The sequence below is a fragment of the Macaca fascicularis genome, chromosome 8 (genome assembly GCF_037993035.2).
Source record: "Macaca fascicularis isolate 582-1 chromosome 8, T2T-MFA8v1.1".
Taxonomy (NCBI): domain Eukaryota; kingdom Metazoa; phylum Chordata; class Mammalia; order Primates; family Cercopithecidae; genus Macaca; species Macaca fascicularis.
Window position 1 is genome coordinate 137,466,410 of NC_088382.1, and position 12,257 is coordinate 137,478,666.

Genomic DNA, 12,257 nt, shown 5'->3' on the forward strand with positions numbered 1-12,257 from the left:
ATCCTATCTTTGGTAAAACCTGTAATTTACAGGCTATTTTAGGGGATAGCTGTAATTGGAACTTTTACGTTATGTTTTACTTTCAGTTGTGATTACCCACAGCTCCATTTGCTTAGATACATCTAAAGGGCACCTGTACTCGGGTCTGGTTATGACTTTGCATGTGGTGTGTGTGTGAGTGCATGTGAGTGTGTGTTCATACATACACGCATGCCCTTTCGTGAAATTTGCACATATATAAATATGAAATGGTTAATTACTTTATTTGCTTTGTTTCTGTTAAGCCTAGAAAAAGCTGGTAATCCCAAAGACATTGGAAATACCATTTCCATATAAAGTCAGCAATCCCATTACCAGGTTTATACCCAAAGGATTGTAAATCATTCTACTAAAGACACATGCACATATATGCTTATCATAGCACTATTTACAATATCAAAGACTTGGAACCAACCCAAATGTCCATCAATGATAGACTGGATAAAGAAAATGTGGCACATATATGCCATGGAATACAATGCAGCCATAAAAAAGAATGAGTTCATGTCTTTTGCAGGGACATGGATGAAGCTGGAAGCCATCGTCCTCAGCAAACTAACACAGGAAGAGAAAACCAAACACCACATGTTCTCACTCATAAGTAGGAATTAAACAATGAGAACACATGGACACAGGGAGGGGAACATCACACACTGGGGCCTGTCAGGGGGTGGGCGACAAAAGGAGGGAGGGCATTAGGACAAATACCTAATGCAAGTGGGGCTTAAAACCTAGATGATGGGTTGACAGGCGGAGCAAACCACCATGGCACATGTATACCTATGTAACAAAGCTGCATGTTCTGCATCTGTATCCCAGAACTTAAAGTAAAAAAAATATATATTATATATTATAATATAATGTATTATATAACATATAAATATTTAATATATAATCAATATAATATTATATAAAATATTATATAATATATTATATACTATATAATATAAAATATATAATAAATTATATATTATATACAATATATAATATTATATTATATTATTATTTATATAATATAATATATAATATATAATTTATATAATATAATATAATATATAATTTATTATATATTTTATATTATATAGTATATAATATATTATATTATATTATATAATAAATAGTGTATAATATATAAAAATATATTATATATTTATATAACATATAAATATATAAATAAAATATATAATATATAAATATATAAGTATTTTAATATATATGTTGATTTATAATGGTCTCCTTCAGGAACGGAAAAGAAAAGTAAAGAAAGTTTAATCTACTAGGCATTTCCTTATCATGTTAGTACCTCTCATATACATGATCTCATGAACTGTTCACAAGAACCTGAGAGATGGCTACTATGACAATTCATTTAATTTTATGTGTCAGCTTGACAAGACCAGGGGATCACCAGAGAGCTGGCTAAGCATTGTTTCTGGGTGCGTGGGTGAAAGTGTTCCTGGAGGAGATTTGTATCTGAATTGGTAGACTGGGTAAAGATCACCCTCTCCAGTGCAGATGAGCCTCACTCAGCCTTCTGAAGGCCTGAATAGATCAAGAAGGCAGAAGATGATTGGATTTGCTCCCTCTCTTCCTGGCTGCTGGAGCTCAATTGAACTTCCCCTGCCCTCAGCACTCCTAATTCTGAGATCTTCAGGCTAGCATTGGAATCTATACCAAGACTCTATACCAAGACTCTCAGACTTTCCAGCGACACCACCAGCTTTCCTAGGTCTCCGGCTTGCGGACACCAGATGGTCGGACTTTCCAGCTGCCATAATCATGTGAGCTCAATCCTCATGATAAATCTCTTTTTAGCGATATAGATAGATAGATAGATAGATAGATAGATAGATAGATAGATAGATAGACAGACAGACAGATTAGATAGATAAATACCACTTCAGAACTGTAGCTAAGAAATCTGTAACTCCAAAACCCACACAGGCCAGGCTTGGTGGCTTATGCCTGTAATCCCAACACTTTGGGAGGCTAAGGTAGGTAGATCGCTGGAGCTTAGGAGTTCAAGACCAGCCTAGGCAGCATGACGAAACCCAATCTCTACAAAAAAATATTGAAATTAGTAGGGCTTGGTGACACATGCTTATAGTCCCAGCTACTTGGGAGGCTGAGGTGGGAGGATGGCTTGAGTCCAGGAGGTCGAGGCTACAATGAGCCAGGATCATGCCACTGTATTTACAGTCTGGGAGATAGAGAGAGACTCTGTCTCAAAAAAAAATATTAGTGTAATAAATAAATAAATAAAACCCATATGCTTTTCATGAAACCACATTTCTTCTTGAAGAGAGTAAAAAAGGGATGAAAGAAAAATGGAGTTATATTCTTTTCCTTGACAATAAAAAAAAGTACACTGGGCCGGGTGCGGTGGCTCACGCCTGTAATCCCAGCACTTTGGGAGGCCAAGGCGGGCAGATCATGAGGTCAGGAGATCGAGACCATCCTGGCTAACACAGTGAAACCCCGTCTCTACTAAAAAATACAAAAAATTAGCCGGGCGTGGTGACAGGCGCCTGTAGTCCCAGCTATTCGGGAGGCTGAGGCAGGAGAATGGCGTGAACCCGAGAGGTGGAGCTTGCAGTGAGCCGAGATCACGCTACTGCACTCCAGCCTGGGCTACAGACCGGGACTCCATCTCAAAAAAAAAAAAAAAAAAAAGGTACACTGAAAACTATCCCATTAGAAATTAGCCTAGACTCAACTGCCTATTTTGATGGCAGCTAAAATTCCATCTTCTTCTACTTGTTCAACCTCAGAGAGTCAATCAACAATCAGGCAGCCATAGTATTAATAACTGTTACAAGCCATAGTAATGGAAAATTCAAAAGAGTAATAGTTTGGACTGTGTATGGTTTCAGAAGGTATTTTTTACTACTTTTACTGTTAGGAATGACTAGAAAATCATTCCCATCACCTCCAGCAAACTATTGACTCCACACTAGCCTTCAATTCTTGAGAAAAGAGTGTGAACTAAGGTCGCTTGGGGGATCCACTTTCTTTCTTTCTTTTTTTTTTTTTTTGAGACGGAGTCTGACTCTTGTCCCCCAGGCTGGAGTGCAGTGGTACGATCTCGGCTCACTGCAACCTCCGCCTCCTGGATTCAAGTGATTCTCCTGCCTCAGCCTCCCAAGTAGCTGGAACTACAGGCACTCGCCACCAAGCCCAGATAATTTTTGTAGTTTTAGTAGAAACGGAGTTTCACCATGTTGGCCAGGATGGTCTCGATCTCTTGACCTTGTGATCCGCCTGCCTTGGCCTGCCAAAGTGCTGGGGTTACAAGCGTGAGCCAACGCGCCCAGCCGGGGGATCCACTTTCATGGTGGTGCACTCACATGGATGGCAGGTAAGTTGGTGCCAGCTGTCAGCTGGGAGCTGCACTGGGACTGTGTGCTGGGAGCCTGGGTTTTGCCATAGCTTTATTGGGCTTCCTTGCAGCATGGTAGCTTGGTTCTCTTTTTTTTTTTTTTTTTTGATGGGGTCTTGCTCTGTGGCCCAGGATGCAGTACGGTGGTACAATCATGGCTCACTGCAGCCTCAACCTCTTGGGTTCAGTGATCCTCTCACCTCAGCTTCCCGAGTAGCTGGGACTACAGGTGCATACCAGCACACCTGGCTAATTTTTGTACTTTCTGTCACGATAAGGTTTCACAATATTGCCCAGGCTAGGTTAGTTCAGTTCTAAGAATGAATGGCCCAAGAGCTCCAAGGAGAGGCTCTATTACGTTTTGTGACCTAGTGCCAGAAGTCATAGTATCACTTCCCTTGTAGTCACAAGCCCAGCTAGGTTCAAACAGAGGGGACATTGAATCTACCTGCCAGTGGAAGGAATACCAACCCACACTGCAAAAAGAGCTGATAGGATGAGAGACTTTCTTAAGGTCATTTGTGGGAAGTACAGTTTGTTACAGAGTGGTTGTAACGAGTTAAACATTTTATGAACAATATGTACTTAGATGGCTGGTAAAGCACCTGGCACGTAGCAGAGACCCAATTTGTGGTGGCTGCTTTATACACGGATATGGAACCAAGGCTAGTCAGAATCTCAGGGGAGGTCTTCAACAGGTATTCGGGGTCCAGTGATTTCCAGATGGCCTATTTTGCAGTGATCTGGATCACCCTTGCTCTCACCTCACAATCACAATAAAGAGTGTGACTGCCCTGACATTTTGCTTTCTGTATTGCTCTCCTTTTCTGCCAGTTCATAACCCACATATTTGGTCAATCATGAGAATTACCAGAGACAGGCAACACTGTGGCATTGTTTAGTCACATCCCATTTGTCTCACGGCTGGGTCTATCCAAACTGTCTTGTATAGCTTGGCCCCAACACAGTTTGTCTACAGTGTGTGAAAGTGGATGTTAGTGATAAGACAGGATGTGAACTTGACCTACTGTCAGTCAAATAGGAGGTTTTGGCATGGAGTGCTTCTGAACCACTCTGTCTCAGCTGTAGAGATGCCAGTAGAGCAACAGAGCTTCTCTGTTCAACTGATTTGGAGCTGGAAAGAACCCTCAAAAGGGGCCCAGAGACAGAACGGCACTTGCCCAAGGTCATAGAGCAATTTAATGTCAGAGTCATGAATTAGAGCAGGGTTTCCCAGCCTCACCACTATTCACATTTTTATTTATATGTTTTTAAATATAAACAAAACGGGCTCAGTAAGTAGCTATTGATATTTATTTATTTATTTATTTATTATTTTAAGATGAAGTCTCACTCTGTTGCTCATGCTGGAATGCAGTGGCACGATCTTGGCTCACTGCAACCTCCACCCACTGGGTTTAAGTGATTCTCCTGCCTCAGCCTCTCAAGTAGCTAGGATCAGAGGCAGGTACCACTACACCCAGCTAATTTTTGTATTTTTAGTAGAGACAGGGTTTCACCATTTTGACCAGGATGGACTTGAACTCGGGGTCTCAAGTGATCCACTGGCCTCAGCCTCCCAAAGCGTTGGGATTACAGGTGTGAGCCACCGCTCCCAGCCACTATTGACATTTAGACCACAAAATTCTTTGTTTTGAGAGGGTTGTCCTGTGCATTGCAGAATAGTTAGAAGCATCTCTGGCCTCTGTATATCAAATGCTGGTAGCATCTTTTTCTCAATTTGTAAAATGGCCAAAAATACCTTTAGATACTGCCAAATGCTCCCCGGGGCCGGGGATGGGGGATTACCTACAATAGAGAACCACTGGACTAAAATTCGGTTCCTGTAGTTGCTTGTAAATCCATCCAGCTAAAATATTATTTTGCTAAAAATGTATAAAAACCAAATTCAGATGCTGAGCTGGTAGGGCTTTACTATAGAAAGAAAACACACACAAAAAAAGACAAATTAAAATATAGAACCGTCTACGAGATAACAGGTCTGATTTCTCCAAAAAGTCAAAGTCATGAAAAAAAGGAGGCAGGAACGACTCTTGGAGATTGAGAGACTCGTGACCTTGTCCTTGATTGGACCTGGTTTTAGAAAAACATAGCTAGAAAAGATATTTGAGAGACAGTTAGAAAAACTTGATTATGCTATTATTGTTTAATTTTTTTAATTGTGGATATCATGTTGTGGTTAAGAGAATGTCCTTGTTTTGGGGATATGCATGTTCAAATATTTAGGGATAATCTGTAACTTACTCTGAAATATCTCAGCCATGAAAAGTAGTCAAATATGAGGAAATGTTAATAATTAACGAACCTACATTGTAGATCTGTAGTATTTTTTTTTTCTGTATGTGTGAAAATGTTTTTAAAATAATGTGAAGAATATAAATAAAATAAAGGTAAAATTAAAAGAAACAAATTGCGACTGGGCGCGGTGGCTCACTCCTGTAATCCCAGCACTTTGGGAGGCCGAGGCGGGTGGATCACCTGAGGTCGGAAGTTTGAGACCAGCCTGACCAACATGGAGAAACCTTGTCATTACTAAAAATACAAAATTGGCTGGGCGTGGTGGCACATGCCTGTAAACCCAGCTACTAGGGAGGCTGAGGCAGGAGAATCACTTGAATCTGGGAGGTGGAGGTTGCAGTGAGCCGAGATGGTGCCATTGCACTCCAGCCTGGGCAACAAGAGTGAAACTCTGTCTCAAAAAAAAAAAGAAAAAGAAAAAAAATTGAAGTTTTCTGAAGTTCACAAAGACGTTCATTGCAGCAATGTACATAAAGAAAAAAAGTCAGACACAACCTAACTATTTATTCCTAAGCAATCCCTAAACATAGTTAAATAAACTCTGGTGTTCTAGATGAGGTAGAATACATGCAACATTTACAAAGAGAAAGACACAAACTTTTTTTTTTTTTTAATTTATTTATTATTATTATACTTTAAGTTGTAGGGTACATGTGCATAACGTGCAGGTTTGTTACATATGTATACTTGTGCCATGTTGGTGTGCTGCACCCATCAACTCGTCATTTACATCAGGTATAACTCCCAATGCAATCCCTCCCCCCTCCCCCCTCCCCATGATAGGCCCCTGTGTGTGATGTTCCCCTTCCTGAGTCCAAGTGATCTCATTGTTCAGTTCAGACACAAACTTTTTTTTTTTAGACGGAGTCTCACTCTGTAATTCAAGAGTGCAGTGGCATGATTTCAGCTCACTGCAACCTCCACATCCTGGATTCAAGCAATTCTCATGCTTCAGCCTCCCATTAGCTGGGATTACAGGCATGTGCCACCACACCTGGCCAGCTGAAAGACACAAACTTCTGTTGACAAGCCTGAATTTGCAAACAGGAGTGAAAATATTATGAATCAATAGTGACTGTCAAGAGTTTCCCTCATCCTGGGACATCAGTTTTCATGAGGGCAGCCAGAGTTATCAACTCTAATTCTCAGATTGGCAATCGGTAGCTGTGATGCCGCAGCCCTGTGGATGCTGAGCCATCCAGGATGAGATCATACGTGATGGACATTTAAATCTCAGTCCAGTGATGATCTATCCTGCAAGAAATACCACTTTCTTTATTTTCTGAATGTTGACTTTGCATTAAACTTTCATTCCACTGGCATAGTAAAATTCCCACCTCCGGAAATTTAGCATTTCCTTTTTCTCAGGATCTGTCTCTCCAGAGGAGATTTTGGATTAAACCATCTAAAATGGCATATATGTATTATATATACATATTTAAATATATATATAATATATAATTTAATTAATGTATAATATATAAATATATATTTAAATATATTTAAATATATTTAAAATGGCATATATATTATATATTATATATATATTTTAAATATATATATATATATATTTTTTTAAGAAAGAGTCTCCCTCTCTCACCCAGGCTTAAGCGCAGTGGTGCAATCACAGCTCACTGCTGCCTTGACTTCCTGGGCTCAAATAATCCTTGTGCCTCAGCCTCCAGAGCAGCTTGGACTACAGATGCAAGCCCCACGCCCAGCTAATTTTTATATTTATAGTAGAGACAGGGTTTTGTCCTATTGGCTAGGCTGGCCTCCAACTCCTGCACTCGAGTGAGTCACCTGCTTCAGCCTCCCAAAGTGCTAGGATTACAGGCATGGGCCACCACACATGGAAAAATGGCCAATGTTTTTAATCTTCCAAAATTCCAACTTCATACAGTTTAATCTAAAACATAGGACCATGTTCATTGAATGGGGATGGGGAAGGGACAGAGGAGAGGGAAAAATAGAATAGAACTGGATGTCCTAATATGGATGGCTTTCCAAGACAAATTCATTATTGAGAATGTGTATATACATATGCAAACAGATAGAGTGCCGACCATTGAGTGAAAATAGCTTTATAATAATATAAGAAGGCTGGGCACAGTGGCTCACACCTGTAATCTCACCCCTTTGGGAGGCTAAGGTGGAAGGATTACTTGAGCCCAGGAGTTCAAGACCAGGTTGGGCAACGTGGCAAGATCCTGTCTCTACAAAATTAAAGAAAAAAAAGTTAGCTGAACATGGTGGTGTTCACGTGTAGTCCTAGCTACTTGGGAGGCTGAGGCAGGAGGATCACTTGAGCCCAGGTGTTTGAGGTTGTAGAGAGCTATGCTCTCCAGCTGGGATGATGGAGTGAGGCCTTGCCTCCAAAAACAAAAACAAAATAATAATAACATAAGAAAGGCACACATGGAACAAGGCTATGTATTTTCTTGAGTGTTTGTGTATGTGTGTATTAAAAAGTATATGTAGAGATGGGTTATACGTGTACACGAACATGTATATATATTTTATATTTAAAATGGTGGGAAACATAACATTCAAATGGACTGCAATGACTGCCTTGGGGAATCAGGGATTTGTAGTGAGTACTGTAACGTGCTGCTCAAATTAGTCCGTCATGACCAAGACGGTTATTATCCCAGCTGGCAGCAGTGCTGCTCACTGCCTTTCTCTCTGAGCTGACTCCTCCAAGGTTCTGTCACTTCCCCAGAGGCAGCTTACCTCCAGGAGTGCCAAGGCAAAGTTCCCTTGCCCCAACTATGAACTTCTCTAAAGGACCATCTCAGTGGCAGGGCTCCCTGTGAGGTTGGCTGAGGCCTCTGAGGCCCATGTTAATCCCAAGGGCACTGCCCAATAATCTTCCTGCATCCATATCTGCATCTTATTTGTTTGGGGTTTCTTTTTTTAGACATAGTCTTGCTCTGTCACCCAGGCTGGTTTCAGCTCACCTCAACCTCTGCCTTCCGGGTTCAAGTTATTCTCCTGCCTCTGCCTCCCGAGTAGCTGGGATTATAGGTGTGCACCACCATACCCAGCTAATTTTTTGTGTTTTTAGTAGAGACAGGGTTTCTCCATGTTGGTCAGGCTGGACTCGAACTCCCGACCTCAGGTGATCTGCCCACTTCAGCCTCCCAAAGTGTTGGGATTACAGACGTGAGCCACCACACCCAGCCTGATTTAGCTTTTAAAAGAGTACTGCTGACCGGCTGTCGTGGCTCACATCTGTAATCCCAGCACTTTGGGAGGCAAAGTTGGGTGGATTACCTGAGGTCAAGAGTCTGAGACCAGCCTGACCAACATGGTGAAACCCCATCTCTACTAAAAAGACAAAAACTTAGCCTGGCGTGGTGGCACACGCCTGTAATCCCAGCTACTCGGGAGGCTGAGAACAGAGAATCGCTTGAACCCGGAGGCGGAGGTTTTGGTGAGCTGAGATTGCGCCGTTGCACTCCAGCCTGGGCAACAGGAGCGAAACTCCGTCTCAGATAAATAAATAAATAAGTAAATAAATAAATAAAAATTAAAGAAAAAAAGAGCTAAATCAGCACCATTACTGCTTACTCACAAGCATTTAATGGCTTGTATCTTACCGAATGTAGTCTCATGCCTTATATAACATTGTCCTCCAGCCCCTACACAATGTGGTGCTCCATTACTCCATTATTTCCTTATGCTAGATATTCACATGACTTACTCCCTCACTTCTCCTAGGCTTTAAATAATGTTACCATCTCTGTAAAGCCTCCCTCAATCTCCCTATTTAAATTTGCAAAGGCCTGGTGTGGTGGCTTGCTCCTGTAATCCCAGCACTTTGGGAGGCTGAGGCTAAGGCTAAAGGATCTCTTAAGTCCAGGAGTTTGAGACCAGCCTGGGCAGCATAGCTAGATCCCATCTCTACAGAAAATTTAAAAATTTGCTGGTTGTAGTGGCGTATGCCTATAGTGCTAGCTTCTCAGGAGGCTTAGGTGGGAGGTTCACTGGAGCCCAGGAGGTTGAGGCTGCAATGAACAGTGATCATGTCACTGCACTCAGCCTGGGTGACAGAGCAAGATCCTATTTAAAAAAAAAAAAAAGTAGATCACTCTGTGAAGTTCTCCCATTTCACTGATGAGAAACTGAGACCTTGAGAGGCAAGTATCTAGTTTAATAACAGAGGAGGAGCAGAAAACAGATATACCTTTTCTTAGCACTTCTCACCACAGCTTCTGTCTTTAGTATACGTAATTTTTTTTTAGGAGCCAAGAAATTCCATGATGGCAATTTAAAAAGCAATCAGCTTCTTTGTGTTTGACCAATGAAAGATGGGTGCAGGGTTCTGTTTGCTATAGATAAACTGAGTTGATCAAGACATCAAAGACTTCCTGCCGGATGGGCCAGTCCAACCAGCTTATGATATTTAAAGTTGATGTCAGTGCATTTTAAAAGGTAATAAATTAACCCCATTATTCTTGGTCATTTATAAGGAACTGCTCCTGCTTGGGAGAACCTGTGCTTCTGGTTCTGGACTAAGAATTGCTCAATCTGGACCTCATTAATAGGTCAAGAACTCAGAAGAGCATCCATCTGGCTTGGATTGCCTTCAAGGATGGAGAAAACGGAGCATTATTCTCTAGTTAACACTGAAAACACCTAGCATAATGCATGGTACCTAGCAGGCTCTCAGAAAACATCTGCTGAATCTAAATGAAAACCATCAACAATGACAAAACCTTTCTAAAATGTTTTGCTTAGGCTAGAGGCGGGGGCTCGCGCCTTAATCCCAGCACTTTGGTAAGCCTAGGCAGGTGGATCACCTGAGGTCAGGAGTTCAAGACCAACCTGGCCAACATGGTAAAACCCCGTCTCTACTAAAAATACAAAAATTAGCTGGGCGTGGTGGTGCACACCTGTAGTCCCAGCTACTTAGGAGGCTGAGGCAGAAGAATTGCTTGAACCCAGGAGGCAGAGGTTGCAGTGAGCCAAGATTGCACCACTGCACACCGGCCTGGGCGACAGAGTGAGACTCCATCTCAAAAAATATATATATATACACACATATATTTGCCTCATTTTTGTTATAAAGTAGTGGCTATAATTATGGACTCTGGAATAAGCTGAGAGACCTTAAATAAACCACTGAAACTTTAGGTACCTCAGTTTCCTGTTTGACAAAATGGGATTAATAATAGTGTTTACCTCATAGGTTGTTGTGAGAATTCAGTGTGGTAACCCACAAAAAGCACTTAGACCAATGTCTGGCACATGATAAGCTCTATGTAAGTTTTGCTATAATGTCTCCCTATGTACCAATTAGTTTATTCAACCAACGTGTACCAGGCACCCTATTTTGGGTTCTAAGCTCTGTGCTGGCTATCAGGAATACAAAAATGCAAAGACATGTTTCTGTGTTCCTGTAGCCCACAGCCATGGCAGATACTGCTAAATGAGAATCAACAGACCATTACATTTGTGAGTACATGTTGGTGTATAATTTTCCAAAGTGGAGAACTCACAGTCTTCATTATTTGCTCAAAGGGATCCATGACCACTTCACAGATTTTAAAAATCTGGATAAGGATCACCTTAATTTTGTTATAAATATTGTTATAAATATTGTTATTATTATATTGTTACAAATAAAGCAGAGGCTGGGCACGGTGACTCACGCTTGTAATCCCAGCATTTTGGGAGGCCAAAACAGGCAGGTTGCTTGAGCCCAGGAGTTCAAGAACAACCTGGGCAACTGGGCAAAACCCCATCTCTACAAAATGTACAAAAATTAGCTGGGCATGATGGCACAATCCTGTGGTCCCAGCTACACAGAAGGGTGAGGTGGGAGGATCACCTGAGCTCTAGGAAATCAAGGTTGCAATGAGCCATGCCTGGGTGAGAGTGAAACACTGTCTCAAAAAAAAAAAAAAAAAAAAAAAAGAAAAATAATTTCTAGCCAGGTGTAGTGGCTCACGCCTGTAATCCCAGCACTTTGGGAGGCCAAGGCAGGCAGATCATGAGGTCAGGAGATCGAGACCATCCTGGCTAACACGGTGAAACCCCATCTCTACTAAAAATACAAAAAATTAGCCAGGCATGGTGGCGGGCACCTGTAGTCCCAGCTACTCGGGAGGCTGAGACAGGAGAATGGTGTGAACTCGGGAGGCAGAGCTTGCAGTGAGCCGAGTTCCCCCCATTGCACTCCAGCCTGGGCAACAGAGTGAGACTCTGTCTCAACAAAAAAAAAAAAAAAAAAAGAAAAATAATTTCTAGTGTTCGAGATAGCATAGTAAGGTGATTATAGTTAATGACAATATATTGTATATTTCAAAATAACTAGAAGAGAAGATTTAAAGTGTTCCCAATACAACAAAATAATACACATTTGAGGTAATGGACATCTTAAATACACTGATTTGGTTATCACACATTGTATGCATGTATCAAAATACTGATGTATTCCCATAAATATGGACAAGTATTATAAAACAATACAAAGTTTTGGTCAGGTGTGGTGGCTCATGCCTGTAATCCCTAC